At 33.8% G+C, this 25562-nt stretch overlaps 6 non-coding genes across 6 annotated transcripts; all 6 read left to right on the forward strand.

The window, feature by feature from the left end:
• The first annotated feature begins 14546 nt into the window (after window positions 1-14546).
• On the forward strand, window positions 14547-14619 carry TRNAR-UCG (transfer RNA arginine (anticodon UCG)). Its single transcript has one exon. It is a non-coding gene; the product is annotated as a tRNA-Arg (tRNA).
• A 1863-nt stretch (window positions 14620-16482) lies between these two features.
• On the forward strand, window positions 16483-16555 carry TRNAR-UCG (transfer RNA arginine (anticodon UCG)). Its single transcript has one exon. It is a non-coding gene; the product is annotated as a tRNA-Arg (tRNA).
• A 1847-nt stretch (window positions 16556-18402) lies between these two features.
• TRNAR-UCG (transfer RNA arginine (anticodon UCG)) lies at window positions 18403-18475 on the forward strand. Its single transcript has one exon. It is a non-coding gene; the product is annotated as a tRNA-Arg (tRNA).
• Window positions 18476-20320: 1845 nt separating this feature from the next.
• On the forward strand, window positions 20321-20393 carry TRNAR-UCG (transfer RNA arginine (anticodon UCG)). The gene has a single exon. It is a non-coding gene; the product is annotated as a tRNA-Arg (tRNA).
• A 1859-nt stretch (window positions 20394-22252) lies between these two features.
• TRNAR-UCG (transfer RNA arginine (anticodon UCG)) lies at window positions 22253-22325 on the forward strand. The gene has a single exon. It is a non-coding gene; the product is annotated as a tRNA-Arg (tRNA).
• Window positions 22326-24193: 1868 nt separating this feature from the next.
• Window positions 24194-24266, forward strand: TRNAR-UCG (transfer RNA arginine (anticodon UCG)). The gene has a single exon. It is a non-coding gene; the product is annotated as a tRNA-Arg (tRNA).
• Window positions 24267-25562: the final 1296 nt, after the last annotated feature.

Below are 25562 nucleotides of genomic sequence, written 5' to 3' on the forward strand. Positions count from 1 at the left end.
AAAAAATTATACATACACACACCTAGACCAACAACAAACAAACAATAATAAATCCCAAGATACAGCAAACTACATAACCTTATACTGTTGCATACCATATTTTCCCGATATCAGCGAAAAAATAACCAACATTTGGAAAAAAAGTATAACAAAGCACAACATTCCAGTAAACACCAAATTTATTCAAAAACCAGGTACAAAACGGAAGTTCATACGATGTGAAAACTACACTGACAAACACAACACCAACATAATTTATAAAATACAATGCAACAACTGACAAGACTTCTATATTAGAGAAACAAGTAGAAAAATGAAAACTAGATTCAAAGAAAAAAAAAACACTTTCACACATTTTTGAACACTGCAAATCAAATAAACGCAACATAACCATAGAAAACATCCAGATATTAAGTAGGGAAACAAATATAAACAAACGTCAAATCAAAGAAGCCCTACTTATACAGCAACTAAAACCAAAATTAAACCAATATAAAGGAAGAGCTTTATACCTATACTAATTAATAACCTAACATCCACCTGCAACGCCCCCTGCAATCTGGTACCCGTTTATACTCTTCTTAACCTGAAGATAATCCTATAAGGTTAAAACGTTGTTCTCTTCTTATCAGTGAAAGTGTTAATATCCATACCAGCCAGATACATTTTTATTTCAAGAGGGTTTTTCGCCATCAAGAATGTCATATAATGGTTTTCATTATACAGTATTATAAATAATAAGTACATCAAAAAGAATGAGTTAGATATTTCAAAGAAGAAATAGATGTGCCTGAACACGAGTTTAACATTTGGTATAATTATTCACTGGGTGTGGAAGCAAGTCAGCCAAACACTCAGAACTGTAATTTTATGAGATGTCTAAAGAATTGTTATGTGTTTATTTTAAAAATGGTTTATTAAATTTCTCATGTTTTAAAAATCTTGTAGAGTCGCGGGTTCGAATCCCGGTCGCACCAAACATGCTCGCCCTTTCAGCCGTGGGGACGTTATAAAGTGACCGTCAATTCCACTATTCGTTGGTAAAAGAGTAGCCCAAGAGTTGGTGAGTGGTGATGACTAGCTGCCTTCCCTCTAGTCTTACACTGCTAAATTAGGGACGGCTAGCACAGATAGCCCTCGAGTAGCTTTGTGCGAAATTCCAAAACAAAGAAACATTTCCTACAATCCTTAAGGTGTAATGTATGAACTAACATTGAAACTTAAAACAGGTATTTAAATATTTTGTAGAACTACTTCTATTATTAAATGATGTTAAACAAATTAATACTTAACCTGTAAGCGAGTAATAAATGTGGGATTATTTTTATAACACACATGTAACTTTCTGAAACATACTAAACATAGCTGTGCTGAAGTTCATAAAACATGAGCATGTGCTATGTAACTCAGAGGTTTTTTGGTTTTCTTAGTTTCAGCAAAACGATACATTTACGTTACAAATATAAGTACAAGTTGTATATGTGGACCACGAATATATTCAGAGGTTAAACACAGTTGTATACTTTAGTATTTCAGGTCATGAACATCACTTGATACCTTAAACAAAAGTGTGTAGTATCAAGGAAAGCTGATTTACACACACTTCTTCAATAGACAAGCTATGTACAGTGTAAGTCTTAACACTTTTCAGAAGTGGATAATGTACATAGTTTGATTTAACGGTGCAGGACTTTTATTATCCTTGATCTCATCTCTCTTTTGTGAAAATACATTTGAATTACATCTTGCTATCTTCTACATGATGTAAGTGGCTAGTAGTTAGATGGAGACTTGGTCTTTATGTTTGCATAAAAAATTTTTCTTCTAATTTCAATTTAATATTAGCTTGGTTTTCTTGGGCCATCTATGTTTGAAATTATACAAAACATTTATGAACTTGTGTTTTGTAGATACTTATAACTCTGTTGTGCATTAGTGTACCACACTTTAAGGCAACTCAAAGGCTTAGTTAAATAAATTGCTTGCTATTTCAGTTAGTGTGCTTTCTGAAGAGAGTAAATCATATTTAATTATGTATAATTGCAGTCAATAAATTCATACATATATACATATACATATAAATAACATTCACAGAATAAAATATTATTCATGTTTTGTTTTCTGCTTGTAATTTCTATATAAATCTTAAGAATTTCAACATTGTACTTTTAACAGGTGATTTTTTTCAGAAGATATTTACAAAACCAATTAAGAAGATGATGTTATTTTGATGAATAAAAATGAAGTTAATAATTTGTATTATTTAACATTAACATAAGAATCATTTGATAATTATGTAGTAAAGTATGACGACCAAATAAATAGGTTTCAAGACAGAAGGTATGAAATGTTTCATGTATATTATTTATTATAATAACTGTATGTATACTTGTATATCAATGTGACATATTTTATTTAATACTTTAATACTTTATTAATTTTCAATTCCACATGTTTTTATTGTGAATCTTGTTGATTTGTTTAGTACCAGTTCTCTTTATCAGTCTTGCCACCTAATATAGTACCAGTTCTCTTTTTCAGTCTTGTCACCTAATGTAGTACCAGTTCTCTTTATCAGTCTTTTCACCTAATGTAGTACCAGTTCTCTTTATCAGTCTCTTCACTTAATGTAGTACATATTTTTTTTACCAATCTTTTCACCTGATTTAGTACCAGATTTTTTTATTTTAAACCATGTTGTTTTCTAAATAAAGTACCAGAGTTGTTTGTTGTGAGACTTGTTCCAACTGAAAACCAGTTTTTTATTTATATTTTCACCTAATTTTGATAAATTTTTCTGTCAGTTTTGTCTGTTGATACAGTATTAAGTATTTTTTTGTTTATACTGCAGCTCAAGTAATAATTTTATTAAAAAGCCAGTTACTCTATCTTCTAAAGTAACTAATTCCTTTACTGTCCGTCTTGTTAGCTAGATCAATATCATGTTTACTTTAGTTTTTATGGTGTAAATGCTGGCAATCTATGATTATAATTAACTATACATATTGTAAGACATTAGTAACGGGCCTGTTACATTTTTAAACACTACATACTATATCTAGTCCCCTTTATTTTAAGAATTGATGAGCACATAATTATAGTATTTCAACCATGTGATCATGCATGTTACTAAATGTCTGAATATTTAAAGAACACTTCTTCAGAAACTTCACACTTTTTGAATGTTCACATTACTAGTGTTTATACAGTATTTTTACATAGAGTGAAAGACCTGAAAACTTGTTGTACCCTTGACAACAGTTACCACTTAACGTATGGGCTGAAGCTGATATTTAATTGACTGACCTGGTTTTGAACTTGAACTACTTTTAACAATACATACAAGTTGAAGTCATAATACTCTAATTGATAATTCAGACATTTGATCAAATTTGTGGTAGTATTCTAGAGTACAGACAATCAAGTACATGAGACATGGTGTACTAATTGATAGTTCAGGTGTTTAACTATATTTATGTCAGTGGTTAGCACACAAAATGTTGCTTCCTCTTGACCACTGTAAACAGAAAACTTGTATAGATTTAGCTTTGTAAACATGGGTTTGGTTGACTGCCCACATAACATCTTTGTCTTTATGCATTTAGAGTTTTGATACTACTAACTTTTAATGTATATATATATATATATATATATGTTCAAAAAATTTGGCAGACCTTTAGTAAATATTGTAAGTGTTTTACGTAGAAAAATTATATTTTTTACTGAAGTACTTTAAAAAACTAAAAAACGATTATTCTGTGACTATATTTAGTTCTTTTGTCACTAGTCCATGTGGAAAGTGATTTATATGTTAAGATTAAAAGTAATCGTCATTTCAAAATCACTTATTTTATTTGCTTTACCTCCAAAACCTTTTAAATACAGTTGTTTGTTTTTAGTAAAATTATACTTTATCTGTTATTTTCTCTATACAATACTGGGCAATTTGACCTATCTCCTAACAACCAAAAGTTAGAAAACCAGAACAGTTGTGGTAATTAAATGAAATTGTCTGCCTTCTGATACTATTATTGAATGCTTTTAGAGAAGTTGTTTACTTTTGTGGCGATTGTGTATAAAGATATCTACTTTGTTAGCCCCTTTGAATCCTGCAGCTCAAAGTGTACATGCCAAAGAGTTTTCCAGAGTTATGCTTAAATTTTAAATCAATGACTTTATTATCAATATACACAGATAAACTTGGTATAAAAACATAGCTATCAAACACAATTTTAATATTATATAAGTTTTGAGATCTTATTTTTAAAAAGAAATAATTATAAAATCCTAAATCTCCCCTGGTATTAGAATTGTGACATTTGATCTCTAGGTCTTTCCTTTTCTCTAATTTATTGAACAACCCTCCCAAAAAATAAGAAATTTAACATAGATTTCTTATTATAATATAGACAAAATATAATTTTTATATCTCTCATTGTTATTATTCTACAAAACATAAACTGGTCAATCAGACCAACATATCACATTCCATCTTTCACAAATACCAATAGTTCTCTTGAATGCTACACACAATATTATTTATACCCAATAGAGAGCTAAAGTTTTAATTTATTAAATGATCATGTTTCTTGTTTTCTTTACACAGCACTATCTATTTTGTCATTTGAAATTTCAGAAATTACAAATTACGTTGGAAAGGGTAGCTTAATTTCTTTAAGGATATTATTACATAGAAAGTCAAAAGATTATAATGTTTATAGGACAATGTTTTCTGTGTGTTATTATTGTGTTCTTATTTGCATTATTTAATTACATAAAAACATTATTTATTGTATCAATACCATTAATATATTAAAAAATAACCTTAAATTTTATGACAAATAACAGCAAAAAAAGAAGAAAAGACCAAGGTGTGTACTTTATTCCATGTTTTAATGTTTTATTTATTTATTTATTATTATAACAGTAAGTAAAATGTGAAAAAAGAAACTGATAAGATAAAGTAAGGAATAAAAGAGATTCTTCTTAATAGAGTATGTTTGTGAGTAACTCATGGATTACATAATTTGATATGTTAATGTTCATTATATATTTGTTCAGGGATTTACAACTTGTGTGGTTGAATTATTAGTTACACACCATTTAAGGGACAATAAACAATAGAATTAATTAAAAGTATCTCTATACTGTTAAAAGTTGTAAGGTATTTAAAATAAAACAGTTCTAGTACCCTGTTACAACTTGATATCATTCTAGAAAGAAAAATGGTAATTGAGAATTATTTCATGATTTTGTATGATGGTAACAAGATAAGTTTAGTCCACCAACCCAGTATATGTTATGGTAGATAAAATAAGGAAAAATATGTCACATATATTTAAAAAATTTTAGAGATTATGCAAATGAAGTTTGAAAAGTTTCAGATAAAGAAAAGTATTTTTATTTTCATATGAAAATTGCTTTACATTTGGACCTATTACCCACCATCTTAAATCCGTATATTTATGGACACATTTTCAGTAAAAGTTTTTAATTTAAAATTTTGATTGTTTTTTTTTTTGTTTACAAAGGGCTTATAACATTTACTGTATGGCATATTCTGTGAATTCACATTAGGTAGGTACAATCATTGTTATGGTGCATGTACGTTCATAGTTACATGGGGTTACAAGCTCATGTTAAAACACAAAGTCAGTTATGCATTTGTTAATTTCAGTATCTGTTTTACATCTTATGTATCATTACTGTTCTGTATGCCTGCAAAATCTGGCAAGGAAGATTGATTTTAAGAAATATCTTAAAATCAATTTCTAGGAAAACAGAAACAATACATTTGACATTTCTGTTGTTCTACAGAGAAATTTTGAAGATGATAAATGAATGTGAGCAGTGGCTGTATCATGACTTAAGGTGTCTGTGTTTGAAGTTTTGATAATTTTCTCTCTTATCTGATGAATTTCAGTAGAGTTTTCTTGTTTTTCACAGGTTTGTTTACTCATTTACAGCTATAATCAGAATGACCATACCTCTGAATATTTAAAATACATTGATTTCAAAGTTAAAGGAGGAGACTCAGTAAGAATCCAGTGTATTTATTAATACATACTAGCATATTGATGAAAATGATACCAAATACTTAATGAGTTTTTTAAAGTTAAATCTGGAAAAAAAAGTTGTGTAAAAGTATAATGCTCGAAAGAAAGCAGTTAAAATTATTCTGGTGCAATTTTTGATTTAGTTTTATTCAGTAAAACTTTTGTTTCCCTATTTAATAATATTCCTTCCATGAAAGAATATTTGTGTGTGTATATATAAAATGTATAATTAAACATTAAGATTACAAAAGTTAAATAATAGACTTTAAAACAATGGGTCTTAAAGAACTAAAAGTCTGTATTTCTGTTAAATCTAAAACTAGTAGTTAATATGAACCTGTTTACATTAGGCAATCTGACTTACCCTGTTAAAAAAATTATAGTTTTATGTTTATTTCAAGAACGGCTCTGTTATTGACAGTTTCTAAGAAATATATAATTTTACTGAATACATTTGAAGGGTGACTACTTTTTACTATTTAACATACAGGAGACATGATTTTTTTCAGCTGAAAAAATTACAAAAGGATGAATATTTTGTAGTGTCATATAGGGTGGACATTTTCAAAAAATATTGTTAGTTATTAAGTTTTAGCATGGAGGCAGACAGTTATCTGGAAATATGTACGCTTTGGAATTTACTTGCTTTGCATAATTATACACTATAAAAATTGTATTGGCTCTTTAGACCACCATCCTAAATGGTATATAACATGGTCCATTCCCATGTTTATTGTGTTCCAGACTAGAATGGCAGTATTAATTTGATGTGCATGATACTGGCCTTCGAATTTTTTTTTCCAATAAAAAAATGCATATAAAGAAATTGTGTTTCTTTTATTTTTGTACTATTTATTTTACTGTCTTTTGTGCAAAACGTTTTAAATCCTTAATATGGAATAGAGAAGAGTAGTGTGTGAAAGTCATATCCAGTACTTCTTTATGTTACACTCATCATCTGTGTTATTCTTGGAATTGGAGGACTGAGCATGAGAACCTTGGTTTTCAGTGAGTGTGATAATACACTTGTGTATTATCTAAGGAAACAAAACTCAATATTTCATTTTTTTTACCAATATCATCTGGTACAGAACTTACATATGAGCCTTTTTAGTGGAAAATCTCACATTATGAAATCAGTCTGTAAAATGTTTTGTGAATTTTCTTTTTTTTAATGAATTTTAAAACAGGTGCATTTTAAAAATAATAATATTATTGGACCAAGGTATTTGATATGTGATGATGATAAAATTAAGTTCCACATATATGGAGTAAAGACTAAAAGTTAGGAGTCATATTTCTTGCCTTGTGACATCAGATGCAATCCTTCATAAATTCTACCTGCATATAGGACACCACAGTTTATCAGTCACAAACAAGTACAACTATTTTCTCAATTGTATATTTTCAGCGTGACTTTTTCTATTAGAGTACAATATTTGAGATAATGAAATTATTTGAACAGTATCAAAGTGTACTGTAAACTCTAGCAACAAATTAGAAGGTAAGTAAGTCCTAGGATTATATATTTCATTCTTTTTATATATTTATAGGTTACCCCCTAGAAAATCTCTATCAACACTCTTATTACATGGTAAAATGTCAGTAAAACATATATATTTAAGATTTCTGATACAGAACTTGCATCCCAACAACTATGAATCTGTAAGGTTATCACATTATAGCTTTTACTAAACAGTATTACCAGTAGATATTTATACTGACTATTAACTATGATGTCATTTCAATAATGAAAAAAATCCAAGAACATAGTTAGAACTAGAGTCAGGTTACCACTTTAAGTTTAACTAACCCTTTAGTGGTTCTTTTATGAGAACACTAATGAGAGGGGTTTTCAGATAAGTGGGATTTATTCCATTGTTACTGTACAGGTGTCAAAGAAAGACAAATTTATGTGCCTGTTAATCAAACACTTGGTGTAAAATAAACTGATTATGTCATAAATGATTTTAAAAAATAACGTTATTAAACTCATTCACCAATACATTTTAGATTAATCTGTTCAGCACATTTGTTACTTATTTTCAGCTAACACTGATTACATAAATTTGTGTACAGGAAAGGTTAAAAGAAATGGACAGTACCAGTTTTTATATCATAAATTATGGTGACTGCCTCAGAGACAAATATATTACAGCCATACTATTTACTCAGATTCATATGTTAGGTTAGGTTGGTTCAATATCTTAATGATAATTTATACGTGCATCTTAAAACATAATGTAAAACAAAGTTAATCACATGAAACACAATAATTTATCAGCAGATTGAACAAAATAAAGTAATGAATAACATAACACTATTCAAGTGTTATGAAGCTCTAGTAGTAATAACTTTGAATAACATAACACTATTCAAGTGTTATGAAGCTCTAGTAGTAATAACTTTGAAGTTTTCTTTCGAAAAATGCTGATTGTTGGATCTAGTTGTGTTAATTCTTTGTTCTAATGATAAACGCACATTTCATCAAGGAGAAGCAATAGATTCTTATAGTTCTGCATGCTGGTATTAACATTTGTTTGTTGAATGTAAGTGTGGTAATTATTTGTTCAGATGATAGCACAAATTTTACCAAAGAGAAACAGCAGGTGCTTACAGTTCTACTTATTACTGTTAAAATCTGTTTGACGAATCTAAGAGTGTTAATTCTTTTTTTTTTGAAGATATGCACACCATTTATTAAAGAGAAGCAACTTTACATTGATACATACTACTAAAGATATTTGTATAAAATACATGTGAAAATCTTGTTGTAGACAGTTATTTGTTGTGTATGATATTAGATTTTAAAATTACAATAAATGTGCCTTGGGCTGATACTGCAACAAATACTGAAAACTTCATACTTGTTAGACCTAAAAGATTTGCGACTTTAATGTAAATCACTTTCATGTATCAGCCCCCAAATAAAGTCTCTCATCATGTTTTCGTTATACGCTCCTTGGTAGCGGCGTTCAAAGTCCAGTATATTTTAGTGGAAGCGCTCACCTTGCTCCTCTGAGTATGCTCCTATGTTCTCCTTTAATTTATCAAGATGAGCGTCGAGGATATGGACCTTCAGGGACATCCTGCAGCCCATTTTTCCGTAGTTCTTCATCAGAGCCTCAACCAGTTCCACATAATTTTTGGCCTTGTAATTGCCCAAGGAGCCCCGAACCACTGCGACAGAGCCGCCCCAAGCTTTTTTTCCTTCCTGCTGAGCTTCTTGAGGAATTCTGTGCACTCCAGGATCTTCTTTATTTGTGGTCCAACGAACACACCAGCTTTGACCTTTGCCTCAGACACCTTAGGGAAGAAGTCACGAAGGTACTTGAAGGCTGCAGACTTCTTGTCAAGAGCTGTGACAAATTATTTCATAAGACCTAATTTTATGTGCAGTGATGGGAACAACACCTCCTGAAGGTCCACTAGTGGCTCTCACTTGACATTGTTGTAGTGCTTCCTGTTGTAGTGCACTGTGGAGTCCCTGCTGTCCAAAAGACAAAGATAACAGGGAAATTTGGTAAAGCCTTCTTGGAGACCCATCAGAAATGCCATCATTTTGAAGTATCTGATAACCTCCCAGCCATACTCATCATACTTTAAGGTTTCTAGCAAGGTCTTGACACTGTTGTATTCCTCTTTGAGGTGGGTGGATACTTATTCCCGTTATGGAGCAGCACAGCTTTGAGGCTTCTGAATGAGCTCTCAGTGAAGAGGCGACACTCGTTCAGGTTACAGGCAATTCCAGGTGCCTCGCACAGACCGGATACATTGTGGCATAAGAAGAGCCCATCTTGACAAGTGAAGTAGCTTCAAAAATGTGTGTGACGCTTCCTCTGACTTGCAACTTGTACACTTTCATCTAACAAATCTCACTCCTTGAGCCGAGATGACAAAAGCCAGTTTTGATGTAATTTGATGTAAGAGAAGTCCCAACAACCGAAGCCTGCAAGATAACTTTAGAACTTTATATCCAAATATTCAAAACACCAACCCATTGACACACATCTCCAGCAACCCTTATAGAATTCACTACCACCAAAACTAATTTTATGCTCAATAACCAAAACTACCTACAAATAAATGGCATAAGTATGGGGAATCCCGTGTCACCAGTTCTATCCAACATTTTTATAACACAGATTGAATCTCAAGCGATCAATTCAGCCTTACACCCACCACTATACTGCTACAGGTATTTGATGATACAACTGCTGGATTCACATCTAGCACATACTTAGTTTTTTCAATTATGTTAACTCGATACATCCCAACATTAAGCTCAACTGTGAACAGGTTTGTTTGTTTGTTTGTTGATTTCGCACAAAGCTACTCGAGGGCTATCTGTGCTAGCCGTCCCTAATTTAGCAGTGTAAGACTACTAAATTAGGGACGGCTAGCACAGATAGCCCTCGAGTGTAAGACTAGAGGGAAGGCAGCTAGTCATCACCACCCACCGCCAACTCTTGGGCTACTCTTTACCAACGAATAGTGGGATTGACCGTCACATTATACACCCCCACGGCTGTGAGGGCGAGTATGTTTAGCGCGACGCGGGCGCGAACCCGCGACCCTCGAATTACGAGTCGCACGCCTTACGCGCTAGGCCATGCCGGGCCTATATTGAACAGGAAAAACTAACCAAATAGCATTTCTTAATCTCAAGATCACTTGAACTGATACACAATTCCAAACAGATATCCACAGAAAAATCACCCACACTGGATTATACATTCCCTGGGGCCAAGTACATGAAACAAAACAAAAACTCAACATATTAAGAAACCAAATAAACACAACTAGAAAACTATGCTCAGCCGATAAAATTAATGATAAAATCAACAAAATAAAACAACACTTCATCAACATCAACAAATTTCCTCAAAAATTTACGCTCACACCTAGATCAACAACAAACAAACAACAAGAAATTCCTAGATACCGTTATAAATGTCAACATTACTGAAACTCTTATAGATGTCACTGTGACTTGCTTGAGTCTATATGTAGGTGTCAAAGTAACATATACGAGACCGTTATAAAGGTTATGCACGTGACGTCATCCACCTGACCTGTTTTTTTCCGCCATATTGAACGTAATTACAAATTAGTGAAATAATGATCACACTATTTTCAGTTAAATATTTAGAAGTGATCGTGTAATAATATCAGTTGGTTGTGATGTTGTTGGTTGAACAAAATACAGGGTTGACCGTTGTTAATCTTTGTTGGTGTCTCCATGTAGAATAATGTGGCTACTGCACGTGGGTATCACTATCATATTCCTGTTATACACGTGCAACGTACAGTCAAGTCGTAGCCCTCTAGTTGTACTACAACTCATATAAAAGGCTGTCGAACAGTCGTTGTGACTAACATAGCTACAAACATATTCGTAATGTATTTAAAATGTTATCTTTCAGAGAATGAAATTATCATGAATATTGGGTTATCTCCTGCGTCTGCCACTGATTTTAGAGATGTCATCTGAAGATGTACCACTGTCGTACCGGAGGACATCACGAATATTGATATAAAACCCACAAAGGCTTCAAAAACAGGAGACATTTTTTGATACAGACCTAACCAACTCCATCTAAAACGATACTCCATCCCAGCCCACACGTATGATTATATATATAGGATAGCATGTGAAATATAGCATTAATATATAAACTTTTGTGAATTTGTGAACTACTGGTAATTTCATAACCGTGTTAACCCTATTGTTTTTACCATTTTATTGATAAATAGGATCAGTAGTTCACCAATGTGAAAATATAACTTTTGTTTTAATTTGTAAGTGTTGAGTCATTTTAACAAATTAATTACACATATATCATCAACACATGTCTCAGAAACTGTAAGTACACTTAGCAGCCTGTAGGTGGTACTTCTTCCCTGCGAAATGTGAATATTTGTATAGAATCATACATTGAAAACTTTACTTGTATATGGTCTATAAAATACAAAATGTACATGTAGCGTAACGCTATAATATAAGCATTGTGCAGATAAACAATTAGATCTAGATTCCAGGTCTAACGTTCCGGCATAGCCAGGTAGTTAGGGTACTCGACTTGTAATCTGAAGATAATGGGTTCGAATCCCTGTCACAAGCATGATCGCGTTTTCAGTCGTAGGAGCGTTATAATGTAAGTCAATCCCAGTACTCGTTGGTAAAATAGTAGCCAAAGAGTTGGCGGTGGGTGATGATGATTAACTGCCTTCCCACTAGTCTTAAACTACTAAATTAGAGACGACTAGCTGAGGTAGTCTTTGTGTAGCTTTGCGCGAAATTTCAAAAACAAGCAAACAATATAGTTCTAATATATGTGGTAAACATTACCGAGCAACCTAACAAACAAGCTGATTCTCTTTAGGTAAAGAACGATATCAGCCATCAGCACACATGAAATACTGCTAAGTAAATAAAGGTGATTATATATAACACATCTGGATCCAGTTTAACAGTTTTTGTACCAGTTGTTTACCTTAGACTACATTACCAAAACTAATGAGTCTGACACTATACACCCAGCCTGTTAGAAGACATCTAAACTTTTTACATCTTGAGTATGAGGTACTGAACCATAGGTATCTGAAAATATCTAGGTGTTCTGTGTCTGGAATGCCCATAACTGTGTTTCTGTGAACAAAACTAAGGAACCGGCAGCTAAGTCTGTGGTCATTATTGGAAGGTTGGAATAGGGGTTCGTCATAGACATTCCAAATTACTAAGATTTTACCTTATCTAAATCATCAGTAAAAGCTGTAAACACAAATTTTTCCTGCATACAATAAACGTTACAGAAAGTTGTCATATTTACATACAAAATGTCAGATGTTAAAACTAGCTCCGCTTTCAGTCACGTCACCTCTACAAGTGTCAGTGTGACTTCTGAGACATCAGTATGGGTGTCACTGTGACTAAAGCGAAGCTGTTATTGGTGTGAATTTCATACAGACGATATTATTACAGTAAGTTATAGTAAACACCAACTTCAACGAAACTATATCGAAATAAAAGTTGAATCCGCCACCCTAAAACTAGGAGTCAAGCGCCTACTCATCCAGCCATGCGGGACTAATATAGTGTTAATGAAGGAATGAAATCATATAGTGTTAGTAAAAGTTATTGAAGTTGTAGAGTAACACATAGCAACGACATAACTGAAAGTAATATCTATCATGTAAAATATTAAGTAATAATTATTAACTGGAAGTCAATATTATTGTTGATATAGAAACACGTTTAATAATGGTTATGATGTTGATGTATGTAACTCTTCAGTTACGCTTAATAACAAATACCCTACGAAATATAATAATTTCAGTAACATGTACAAACATGCATTATCATAACTTGTTAAGTCTGTAAATGACTCAATACTATATAAGTTTAATATAAATTCCAACATGCGACTAGACCCAGTATTTCTGGGTGAATAAGGCACTCGACTAGAAATCCCAAGGTGGGGGATTTCGAACCCCGTCACACCAAACAAGCTCGGCCTATCAGCAATGGAGTCGTTGTTATATTACCCTCAATCCAACTATTTCTCTGTGAAAAAGAATCCCAAAAGTTTCTGATGAGCGGAAACTTCTAGCTGCCCTCTCTATATTCTTCGCTGCTTAATTTGAGATGACTAGAGCTGATAAACTTCGATTAACTTTGCGCAAAATTAAAAAAATATATATATACGAATGAGACTCTTCAGTTACGCCTAATAACAAAGACGCTTCGATTGCGAAGCCCACTTTTATATTTTTTTTACTCGATTTACGACTTAAATCCTTTTATGATGTAAGTTGAGTACGACTAGATGTTTATGTCAAACATAGTCGAGCACAACTTGAAAAAAAAAAAAAGGTTTTTCTCTTTACTTTTATCACTATTTCGTCAGTGAAAAGTGATATTTGAAAATAACTCGATGACTTGATAGTAAAAACCGTATTTCATTTTTTTGTGTACTGAATTGGCACTGTTTCAAAATCGATTTCTAAAGGGCATCTAGTATATCAGAAATTACACTGATACCTTAGTTAGTTGTTGATATGTGTTTGTGTTGTTAAGCGGAATGGGCAGTATATGCTCTATCCAGAAGGAGAATCGAAAGCATATTTTTAGCATTGTAACAGATCACCCATGACGTCGAGCCAACGTGAAGATTTGTTATTGTTCGTTTTTGTTTTACGTCATCATATCGCAATTTTGTACGAAACATTTGTAATTATGAGAGGACAAGGAAGATATTTTGGAAGAAGTTTTTGATTTGCCACTCCTACTTCCAAATGTTGTATTGTGTGCACTATTAAACTAAGAGTAGAAGAAGTACTATCTGTGGATATTAAAGTGCTAAAATCCTGGTCTCGTTAGCCGTTTTTGGAAAAATAAATAGTCGGAAGAAAAAGGAAAATGAATAAAGCGTTACCTGTTAATGTGATAATATTCGAATACACCTAATAGGAAATACAATTCGAAAAGTCCGCGTGGCCTAATGGATAAGGCGTCTGACTTCGGATCAGAAGACTGCAGGTTCGAATCCTGTCGCGGACGACGAGTTACTTATTTTGAGAACGCTGATAAACCTCAATGAGAATGGAATATGCTATAACTAGCACCATCAAGAATTTACTGCTTTTCTCTTAAAGTCTTTGGAAAGAACAGGATTGGATTCAAATACGAAAAGCACTTTTAAAAGACTAAACTATAGTACTGTGAAATAATAATGTCTATGTTGAAGTTTGCGCATTAGATTTCAAAACAATTCCACAGTGTCAGCATTGGAGTCTTATGACGATAAAATCGGAAATTTCGTTCTAGATGCAGAAATGTACCAGAGAGGTCACTTTTATCTTTCGACTTAAATAGGACTAAACAAACTCAATACCGAACGGTATTCGATAACGTGAAACATTACCATTCTAATACACATTTTGGACGTTCTCCTCACTTCATTTCATCGGAACTCAACATACGGACGTACGATGAACTAGGGTCTCTTCGAGTGTTGATACTGTTCGAGAATTGCACATTATTGTTCTAATAAAACACGTTGAGACTTAGATAAAAGAGTAAAGAGTGTCAATCAGTCAGAGAGTGAGATCTCTTGTGTGCAATAGACCTCTTCGAAACCCAGTATTCCCTTTAGAATTGTTGTAATTTTAGCTTTATTGAAGAGGAATCGAAAACTATACTATCGTGCAGTTTTCTTTACGAGTGCAAAAGTGTGACGTTTACATCATTAACCTGAAATATAATAATTTCAGTAACATGTACAAACATGCATTGTCATAACTTGTTAAGTCTGTAAATGACTCAATACTATATAAGTTTAATATAAATTCCAACATGCGACTAGACCCAGTATTTCTGGGTGGATAAGGCACTCGACTAGAAATCCCAGGGTGGGGGATTTCGAACCCCGTCACACCAAACAAGCTCGGCCTATCAGCAATGGAGTCGTTGTTATATTACCCTCAATCCAACTATTCCTCTGTGAAAAAGAATCCCAAAAGTTTCTGATGAGCGGAAACTTCTAGCTGCCCTCTCTATATTCTTCGCTGCTTAATTTGAGATGACTAGAGCTGATAGGCTTCGATTAACTTTGCGCAAAATTAAAAAAAATATATATACGAATGAGACTCTTCAGTTACGCCTAATAACAAAGACGCTTCGATTGCGAAGCCCACTTTTATATTTTTTTTACTCGATTTACGACTTAAATCCTTTTACGATGTAAGTTGAGTACGACTAGATGTTTATGTCAAACATAGTCGAGCACAACTTGAAAAAAAAAAAAAAAGGTTTTTCTCTTTACTTTTATCACTATTTCGTCAGTGAAAAGTGATATTTGAAAATAACTCGATGACTTGATAGTAAAAACCGTATTTCATTTTTTTTGTGTACTGAATTGGCACTGTTTCAAAATCGATTTCTAAAGGGCATCTAGTATATCAGAAATTACACTGATACCTTAGTTAGTTGTTGATATGTGTTTGTGTTGTTAAGCGGAATGGGCAGTATATGCTCTATCCAGAAGGAGAATCGAAAGCATATTTTTAGCATTGTAACAGATCACCCATGACGTCGAGCCAACGTGAAGATTTGTTATTGTTCGTTTTTGTTTTACGTCATCATATCGCAATTTTGTACGAAACATTTGTAATTATGAGAGAACAAGGAAGATATTTTGGAAGAAGTTTTTGATTTGCCACTCGTACTTCGAAATGTTGTATTGTGTGCACTATTAAACTAAGAGTAGAAGAAGTACTATCTGTGGATATTAAAGTGCTAAAATCCTGGTCTCGTTAGCCGTTTTGGAAAAATAAATAGTCGGAAGAAAAGGAAAATGAATAAAGCGTTACCTGTTAATGTGATAATATTCGAATACACCTAATAGGAAATACAATTCGAAAAGTCCGCGTGGCCTAATGGATAAGGCGTCTGACTTCGGATCAGAAGACTGCAGGTTCAAATCCTGTCGCGGACGACGAGTTACTTATTTTGAGAACGCTGATAAACCTCGATGAGAATGGAATATGCTATAACTAGCACCATCAAGAATTTACTGCTTTTCTCTTAAAGTCTTTGGAAAGAACAGGATTGGATTCAAATACGAAAAGCACTTTTAAAAGACTAAACTATAGTACTGTGAAATAATAATGTCTATGTTGAAGTTTGCGCATTAGATTTCAAAACAATTCCACAGTGTCAGCATTGGAGTCTTATGACGCTAAAATCCGAAATTTCGTTCTAGATGCGGAAATGTACCAGAGAGGTCACTTTTTATCTTTCGACTTAAATAGGACTAAACAAACTCAATACCGAACGGTATTCGATAACGTGAAACATTACCATTCTAATACACTTTTTAGGACGTTCTCCTCACTTCATTTCATCGGAACTCAACATACGGACGTACGATGAACTAGGGTCTCTTCGAGTGTTGATACTGTTCGAGAATTGCACATTATTGTTCTAATAAAACACGTTGAGACTTAGATAAAAGAGTAAAGAGTGTCAATCAGTCAGAGAGTGAGATCTCTTGTGTGCAATAGACCTCTTCGAAACCCAGTATTCCCTTTAGAATTGTTGTAATTTTAGCTTTATTGAAGAGGAATCGAAAACTATACTATCGTGCAGTTTTCTTTACGAGTGCAAAAGTGTGACGTTTACATCATTAACCTGAAATATAATAATTTCAGTAACATTAACTTGTTAAGTCTGTAAATGACTCAATACTATATAAGTTTAATATAAATTCCAACATGCGACTAGACCCAGTATTTCTGGGTGGATAAGGCACTCGACTAGAAATCCCAGGGTGGGGGATTTCGAACCCCGTCACACCAAACAAGCTCGGCCTATCAGCAATGGAGTCGTTGTTATATTACCCTCAATCCAACTATTCCTCTGTGAAAAAGAATCCCAAAAGTTTCTGATGAGCGGAAACTTCTAGCTGCCCTCTCTATATTCTTCGCTGCTTAATTTGAGATGACTAGAGCTGATAGGCTTCGATTAACTTTGCGCAAAATTAAAAAAAATATATATACGAATGAGACTCTTCAGTTACGCCTAATAACAAAAGACGCTTCGATTGCGAAGCCCACATTTATATTTTTTTTACTCGATTTACGACTTAAATCCTTTTACTAGGTAAGTTGAGTACGACTAGATGTTTATGTCAAACATAGTCGAGCACAACTTGAAAAAAAAGGAAAAGGTTTTCTCTTTACTTTTATCACTATTTCGTCAGTTAAAAGTGATATTTGAAAATAACTCGATGACTTGATAGTAAAAACCGTATTTCATTTTTTTTGTGTACTGAATTGGCACTGTTTCAAAATCGATTTCTAAAGGGCATCTAGTATATCAGAAATTACACTGATACCTTAGTTAGTTGTTGATATGTGTTTGTGTTGTTAAGCGGAATGGGCAGTATATGCTCTATCCAGAAGGAGAATCGAAAGCATATTTTTAGCATTGTAACAGATCACCCATGACGTCGAGCCAACGTGAAGATTTGTTATTGTTCGTTTTTGTTTTACGTCATCATATCGCAATTTTGTACGAAACCTTTGTAATTATGAGAGGACAAGGAAGATATTTTGGAAGAAGTTTTTGATTTGCCACTCCTACTTCCAAATGTTGTATTGTGTGCACTATTAAACTAAGAGTAGAAGAAGTACTATCTGTGGATATTAAAGTGCTAAAATCCTGGTCTCGTTAGCCGTTTTTGGAAAAATAAATAGTCGGAAGAAAAAGGAAAATGAATAAAGCGTTACCTGTTAATGTGATAATATTCGAATACACCTAATAGGAAATACAATTCGAAAAGTCCGCGTGGCCTAATGGATAAGGCGTCTGACTTCGGATCAGAAGACTGCAGGTTCGAATCCTGTCGCGGACGACGAGTTACTTATTTTGAGAACGCTGATAAACCTCAATGAGAATGGAATATGCTATAACTAGCACCATCAAGAATTTACTGCTTTTCTCTTAAAGTCTTTGGAAAGAACAGGATTGGATTCAAATACGAAAAGCACTTTTAAAAGACTAAACTATAGTACTGTGAAATAATAATGTCTATGTTGAAGTTTGCGCATTAGATTTCAAAACAATTCCACAGTGTCAGCATTGGAGTCTTATGACGCTAAAATCCGAAATTTCGTTCTAGATGCGGAAATGTACCAGAGAGGTCACTTTTTATCTTTCGACTTAAATAGGACTAAACAAACTCAATACCGAACGGTATTCGATAACGTGAAACATTACCATTCTAATACACATTTTGGACGTTCTCCTCACTTCATTTCATCGGAACTCAACATACGGACGTACGATGAACTAGGGTCTCTTCGAGTGTTGATACTGTTCGAGAATTGCACATTATTGTTCTAATAAAACACGTTGAGACTTAGATAAAAGAGTAAAGAGTGTCAATCAGTCAGAGAGTGAGATCTCTTGTGTGCAATAGACCTCTTCGAAACCCAGTATTCCCTTTAGAATTGTTGTAATTTTAGCTTTATTGAAGAGGAATCGAAAACTATACTATCGTGCAGTTTTCTTTACGAGTGCAAAAGTGTGACGTTTACATCATTAACCTGAAATATAATAATTTCAGTAACAGTAACTTGTTAAGTCTGTAAATGACTCAATACTATATAAGTTTAATATAAATTCCAACATGCGACTAGACCCAGTATTTCGGGGTGGATAAGGCACTCGACTAGAAATCCCAGGGTGGGGGATTTCGAACCCCGTCACACCAAACAAGCTCGGCCTAACAGCAATGGAGTCGTTGTTATATTACCCTCAATCCAACTATTCCTCTGTGAAAAAGAATCCCAAAAGTTTCTGATGAGCGGAAACTTCTAGCTGCCCTCTCTATATTCTTCGCTGCTTAATTTGAGATGACTAGAGCTGATAGGCTTCGATTAACTTTGCGCAAAATTAAAAAAAATATATATACGAATGAGACTCTTCAGTTACGCCTAATAACAAAGACGCTTCGATTGCGAAGCCCACTTTTATATTTTTTTTACTCGATTTACGACTTAAATCCTTTTACTAGGTAAGTTGAGTACGACTAGATGTTTATGTCAAACATAGTCGAGCACAACTTGAAAAAAAAGAAAAAGGTTTTTCTCTTTACTTTTATCACTATTTCGTCAGTGAAAAGTGATATTTGAAAATAACTCGATGACTTGATAGTAAAAACCGTATTTCATTTTTTTGTGTACTGAATTGGCACTGTTTCAAAATCGATTTCTAAAGGGCATCTAGTATATCAGAAATTACACTGATACCTTAGTTAGTTGTTGATATGTGTTTGTGTTGTTAAGCGGAATGGGCAGTATATGCTCTATCCAGAAGGAGAATCGAAAGCATATTTTTAGCATTGTAACAGATCACCCATGACGTCGAGCCAACGTGAAGATTTGTTATTGTTCGTTTTTGTTTTACGTCATCATATCGCAATTTTGTACGAAACCTTTGTAATTATGAGAGGACAAGGAAGATATTTTGGAAGAAGTTTTTGATTTGCCACTCCTACTTCCAAATGTTGTATTGTGTGCACTATTAAACTAAGAGTAGAAGAAGTACTATCTGTGGATATTAAAGTGCTAAAATCCTGGTCTCGTTAGCCGTTTTTGGAAAAATAAATAGTCGGAAGAAAAAGGAAAATGAATAAAGCGTTACCTGTTAATGTGATAATATTCGAATACACCTAATAGGAAATACAATTCGAAAAGTCCGCGTGGCCTAATGGATAAGGCGTCTGACTTCGGATCAGAAGACTGCAGGTTCGAATCCTGTCGCGGACGACGAGTTACTTATTTTGAGAACGCTGATAAACCTCAATGAGAATGGAATATGCTATAACTAGCACCATCAAGAATTTACTGCTTTTCTCTTAAAGTCTTTGGAAAGAACAGGATTGGATTCAAATACGAAAAGCACTTTTAAAAGACTAAACTATAGTACTGTGAAATAATAATGTCTATGTTGAAGTTTGCGCATTAGATTTCAAAACAATTCCACAGTGTCAGCATTGGAGTCTTATGACGCTAAAATCCGAAATTTCGTTCTAGATGCGGAAATGTACCAGAGAGGTCACTTTTTATCTTTCGACTTAAATAGGACTAAACAAACTCAATACCGAACGGTATTCGATAACGTGAAACATTACCATTCTAATACACTTTTTAGGACGTTCTCCTCACTTCATTTCATCGGAACTCAACATACGGACGTACGATGAACTAGGGTCTCTTCGAGTGTTGATACTGTTCGAGAATTGCACATTATTGTTCTAATAAAACACGTTGAGACTTAGATAAAAGAGTAAAGAGTGTCAATCAGTCAGAGAGTGAGATCTCTTGTGTGCAATAGACCTCTTCGAAACCCAGTATTCCCTTTAGAATTGTTGTAATTTTAGCTTTATTGAAGAGGAATCGAAAACTATACTATCGTGCAGTTTTCTTTACGAGTGCAAAAGTGTGACGTTTACATCATTAACCTGAAATATAATAATTTCAGTAACATGTACAAACATGCATTATCATAACTTGTTAAGTCTGTAAATGACTCAATACTATATAAGTTTAATATAAATTCCAACATGCGACTAGACCCAGTATTTCTGGGTGGATAAGGCACTCGACTAGAAATCCCAGGGTGGGGATTTCGAACCCGTCACACCAAACAAGCTCGGCCTATCAGCAATGGAGTCGTTGTTATATTACCCTCAATCCAACTATTCCTCTGTGAAAAAGAATCCCAAAAGTTTCTGATGAGCGGAAACTTCTAGCTGCCCTCTCTATATTCTTCGCTGCTTAATTTGAGATGACTAGAGCTGATAGGCTTCGATTAACTTTGCGCAAAATTAAAAAAAAATATATACGAATGAGACTCTTCAGTTACGCCTAATAACAAAGACGCTTCGATTGCGAAGCCCACTTTTATATTTTTTTTACTCGATTTACGACTTAAATCCTTTTACGATGTAAGTTGAGTACGACTAGATGTTTATGTCAAACATAGTCGAGCACAACTTGAAAAAAAAAGAAAAGGTTTTTCTCTTTACTTTTATCACTATTTCGTCAGTGAAAAGTGATATTTGAAAATAACTCGATGACTTGATAGTAAAAACCGTATTTCATTTTTTTTGTGTCCTGAATTGGCACTGTTTCAAAATCGATTTCTAAAGGGCATCTTGTATATCAGAAATTACACTGATACCTTAGTTAGTTGTTGATATGTGTTTGTGTTGTTAAGCGGAATGGGCAGTATATGCTCTATCCAGAAGGAGAATCGAAAGCATATTTTAGCATTGTAACAGATCACCCATGACGTCGAGCCAACGTGAGGATTTGTTATTGTTCGTTTTTGTTTTACGTCATCATATCGCAATTTTGTACGAAACCTTTGTAATTATGAGAGGACAAGGAAGATATTTTGGAAGAAGTTTTGATTTGCCACTCCTACTTCGAAATGTTGTATTGTGTGCACTATTAAACTAAGAGTAGAAGAAGTACTATCTGTGGATATTAAAGTGCTAAAATCCTGGTCTCGTTAGCCGTTTTGGAAAAATAAATAGTCGGAAGAAAAGGAAAATGAATAAAGCGTTACCTGTTAATGTGATAATATTCGAATACACCTAATAGGAAATACAATTCGGAAAGTCCGCGTGGACTAATGGATAAGGCGTCTGACTTCGGATCAGAAGACTGCAGGTTCGAATCCTGTCGCGGACGACGAGTTACTTATTTTGAGAACGCTGATAAACCTCGATGAGAATGGAATATGCTATAACTAGCCCCATCAAGAATTTACTGCTTTTCTCTTAAAGTCTTTGGAAAGAACAGGATTGGATTCAAATACGAAAAGCACTTTTAAAAGACTAAACTATAGTACTGTGAAATAATAATGTCTATGTTGAAGTTTGCGCATTAGATTTCAAAACAATTCCACAGTGTCAGCATTGGAGTCTTATGACGCTAAAATCCGAAATTTCGTTCTAGATGCGGAAATGTACCAGAGAGGTCACTTTTTATCTTTCGACTTAAATAGGACTAAACAAACTCAATACCGAACGGTATTCGATAACGTGAAACATTACCATTCTAATACACTTTTTAGGACGTTCTCCTCACTTCATTTCATCGGAACTCAACATACGGACGTACGATGAACTAGGGTCTCTTCGAGTGTTGATACTGTTCGAGAATTTCACATTATTGTTCTAATAAAACACGTTGAGACTTAGATAAAAGAGTAAAGAGTGTCAATCAGTCAGAGAGTGAGATCTCTTGTGTGCAATAGACCTCTTCGAAACCCAGTATTCCCTTTAGAATTGTTGTAATTTTAGCTTTATTGAAGAGGAATCGAAAACTATACTATCGTGCAGTTTTCTTTACGAGTGCAAAAGTGTGACGTTTACATCATTAACCTGAAATATAATAATTTCAGTAACATGTACAAACATGCATTATCATAACTTGTTAAGTCTGTAAATGACTCAATACTATATAAGTTTAATATAAATTCCAACATGCGACTAGACCCAGTATTTCTGGGTGGATAAGGCACTCTACTAGAAATCCCAGGGTGGGGGGATTTCGAACCCCGTCACATCAAACAAGCTCGGCCTATCAGCAATGGAGTCGTTGTTATATTACCCTCAATCCAACTATTCCTCTGTGAAAAGAATCCCAAAAGTTTCTGATGAGCGGAAACTTCTAGCTGCCCTCTCTATATTCTTCTTCGCTGCTTAATTTGAGATGACTAGAGCTGATAGGCTTCGATTAACTTTGCGCAAAATTAAAAAAAAAATATATACGAATGAGACTCTTCAGTTACGCCTAATAACAAAGACGCTTCGATTGCGAAGCCCACTTTTATATTTTTTTTTACTCGATTTACGACTTAAATCCTTTTATATGTAAGTTGAGTACGACTAGATGTTTATGTCAAACATAGTCGAGCACAACTTGAAAAAAAAAGAAAAAGGTTTTTCTCTTTACTTTTATCACTATTTCGTCAGTGAAAAGTGATATTTGAAAATAACTCGATGACTTGATAGTAAAAACCGTATTTCATTTTTTTTGTGTCCTGAATTGGCACTGTTTCAAAATCGATTTCTAAAGGGCATCTTGTATATCAGAAATTACACTGATACCTTAGTTAGTTGTTGATATGTGTTTGTGTTGTTAAGCGGAATGGGCAGTATATGCTCTATCCAGAAGGAGAATCGAAAGCATATTTTAGCATTGTAACAGATCACCCATGACGTCGAGCCAACGTGAAGATTTGTTATTGTTCGTTTTTGTTTTACGTCATCATATCGCAATTTTGTACGAAACCTTTGTAATTATGAGAGGACAAGGAAGATATTTTGGAAGAAGTTTTTGATTTGCCACTCCTACTTCGAAATGTTGTATTGTGTGCACTATTAAACTAAGAGTAGAAGAAGTACTATCTGTGGATATTAAATTGCTAAAATCCTGGTCTCGTTAGCCGTTTTTGGAAAAATAAATAGTCGGAAGAAAAGGAAAATGAATAAAGCGTTACCTGTTAATGTGATAATATTCGAATACACCTAATAGGAAATACAATTCGAAAAGTCCGCGTGGCCTAATGGATAAGGCGTCTGACTTCGGCTTAGAAGACTGCAGGTTCGAATCCTGTCGCGGACGACGAGTTACTTATTTTGAGAACGCTGATAAACCTCAATGAGAATGGAATATGCTATAACTAGCACCATCAAGAATTTACTGCTTTTCTCTTAAAGTCTTTGGAAAGAACAGGATTGGATTCAAATACGAAAAGCACTTTAAAAGACTAAACTATAGTACTGTGAAATAATAATGTCTATGTTGAAGTTTGCGCATTAGATTTCAAAACAATTCCACAGTGTCAGCATTGGAGTCTTATGACGCTAAAATCCGAAATTTCGTTCTAGATGCGGAAATGTACCAGAGAGATCACTTTTTATCTTTCGACTTAAATAGGACTAAACAAACTCAATACCGAACGGTATTCGATAACGTGAAACATTACCATTCTCTAATACACTTTGGACGTTCTCTCACTTCATTTCATCGGAACTCAACATACGGACGTACGATGAACTAGGGTCTCTTCGAGTGTTGATACTGTTCGAGAATTGCACATTATTATTGTTCTAATAAAACACGTTGAGACTTAGATAAAGAGTAAAAGAGTGTCAATCAGTCAGAGAGTGAGATCTCTTGTGTGCAATAGACCTCTTCGAAAACCCAGTATTCCCTTTAGAATTGTTGTAATTTTAGCTTTATTGAAGAGGAATCGAAAACTATACTATCGTGCAGTTTTCTTTTACGAGGTAAAGTGTGACGTTTACATCATTAACATGAAATATAATAATTTCAGTAACATGCACAAACATGCATTATCATAACTTGTTAAGTCTGTAAATGACTCAATACTATATAAGTTTAATATAAATTCCAACATGCGACTAGACCCAGTATTTCTGGGTGGATATAGGCACTCGACTAGAAATCCCAGGGTGGGGATTTCGAACCCCTGTCACACCAAACAAGCTCGGCCTAACAGCAATGGAGTCGTTGTTATATTACCCTCAATCCAACTATTCCTCTGTGAAAAGAATCCCAAAAGTTTCTGATGAGCGGAAACTTCTAGCTGCCCTCTCTATATATCTTTCGCTGCTTAATTTGAGATGACTAGAGCTGATAGGCTTCGGATTAACTTTGCGCAAAATTAAAAAAAAAAAAATATATATACGAATGAGACCTTCAGTTACGCCTAATAACAAAGACGCTTCGATTGCGAAGCCCACTTTTATATTTTTTTTACTCGATTTACGACTTAAATCCTTTTACTAGGTAAGTTGAGTAACGACTAGATGTTTATGTCAAACATAGTCGCACAACTTGAAAAAAAAGAAAAAGGTTTTTCTTTTACTTTTATCAGTATTTCGTCAGTGAAAA

This window comes from Tachypleus tridentatus, chromosome 2, assembly GCF_004210375.1.
Source record: "Tachypleus tridentatus isolate NWPU-2018 chromosome 2, ASM421037v1, whole genome shotgun sequence".
NCBI classification, from domain to species: Eukaryota; Metazoa; Arthropoda; class Merostomata; order Xiphosura; family Limulidae; genus Tachypleus; species Tachypleus tridentatus.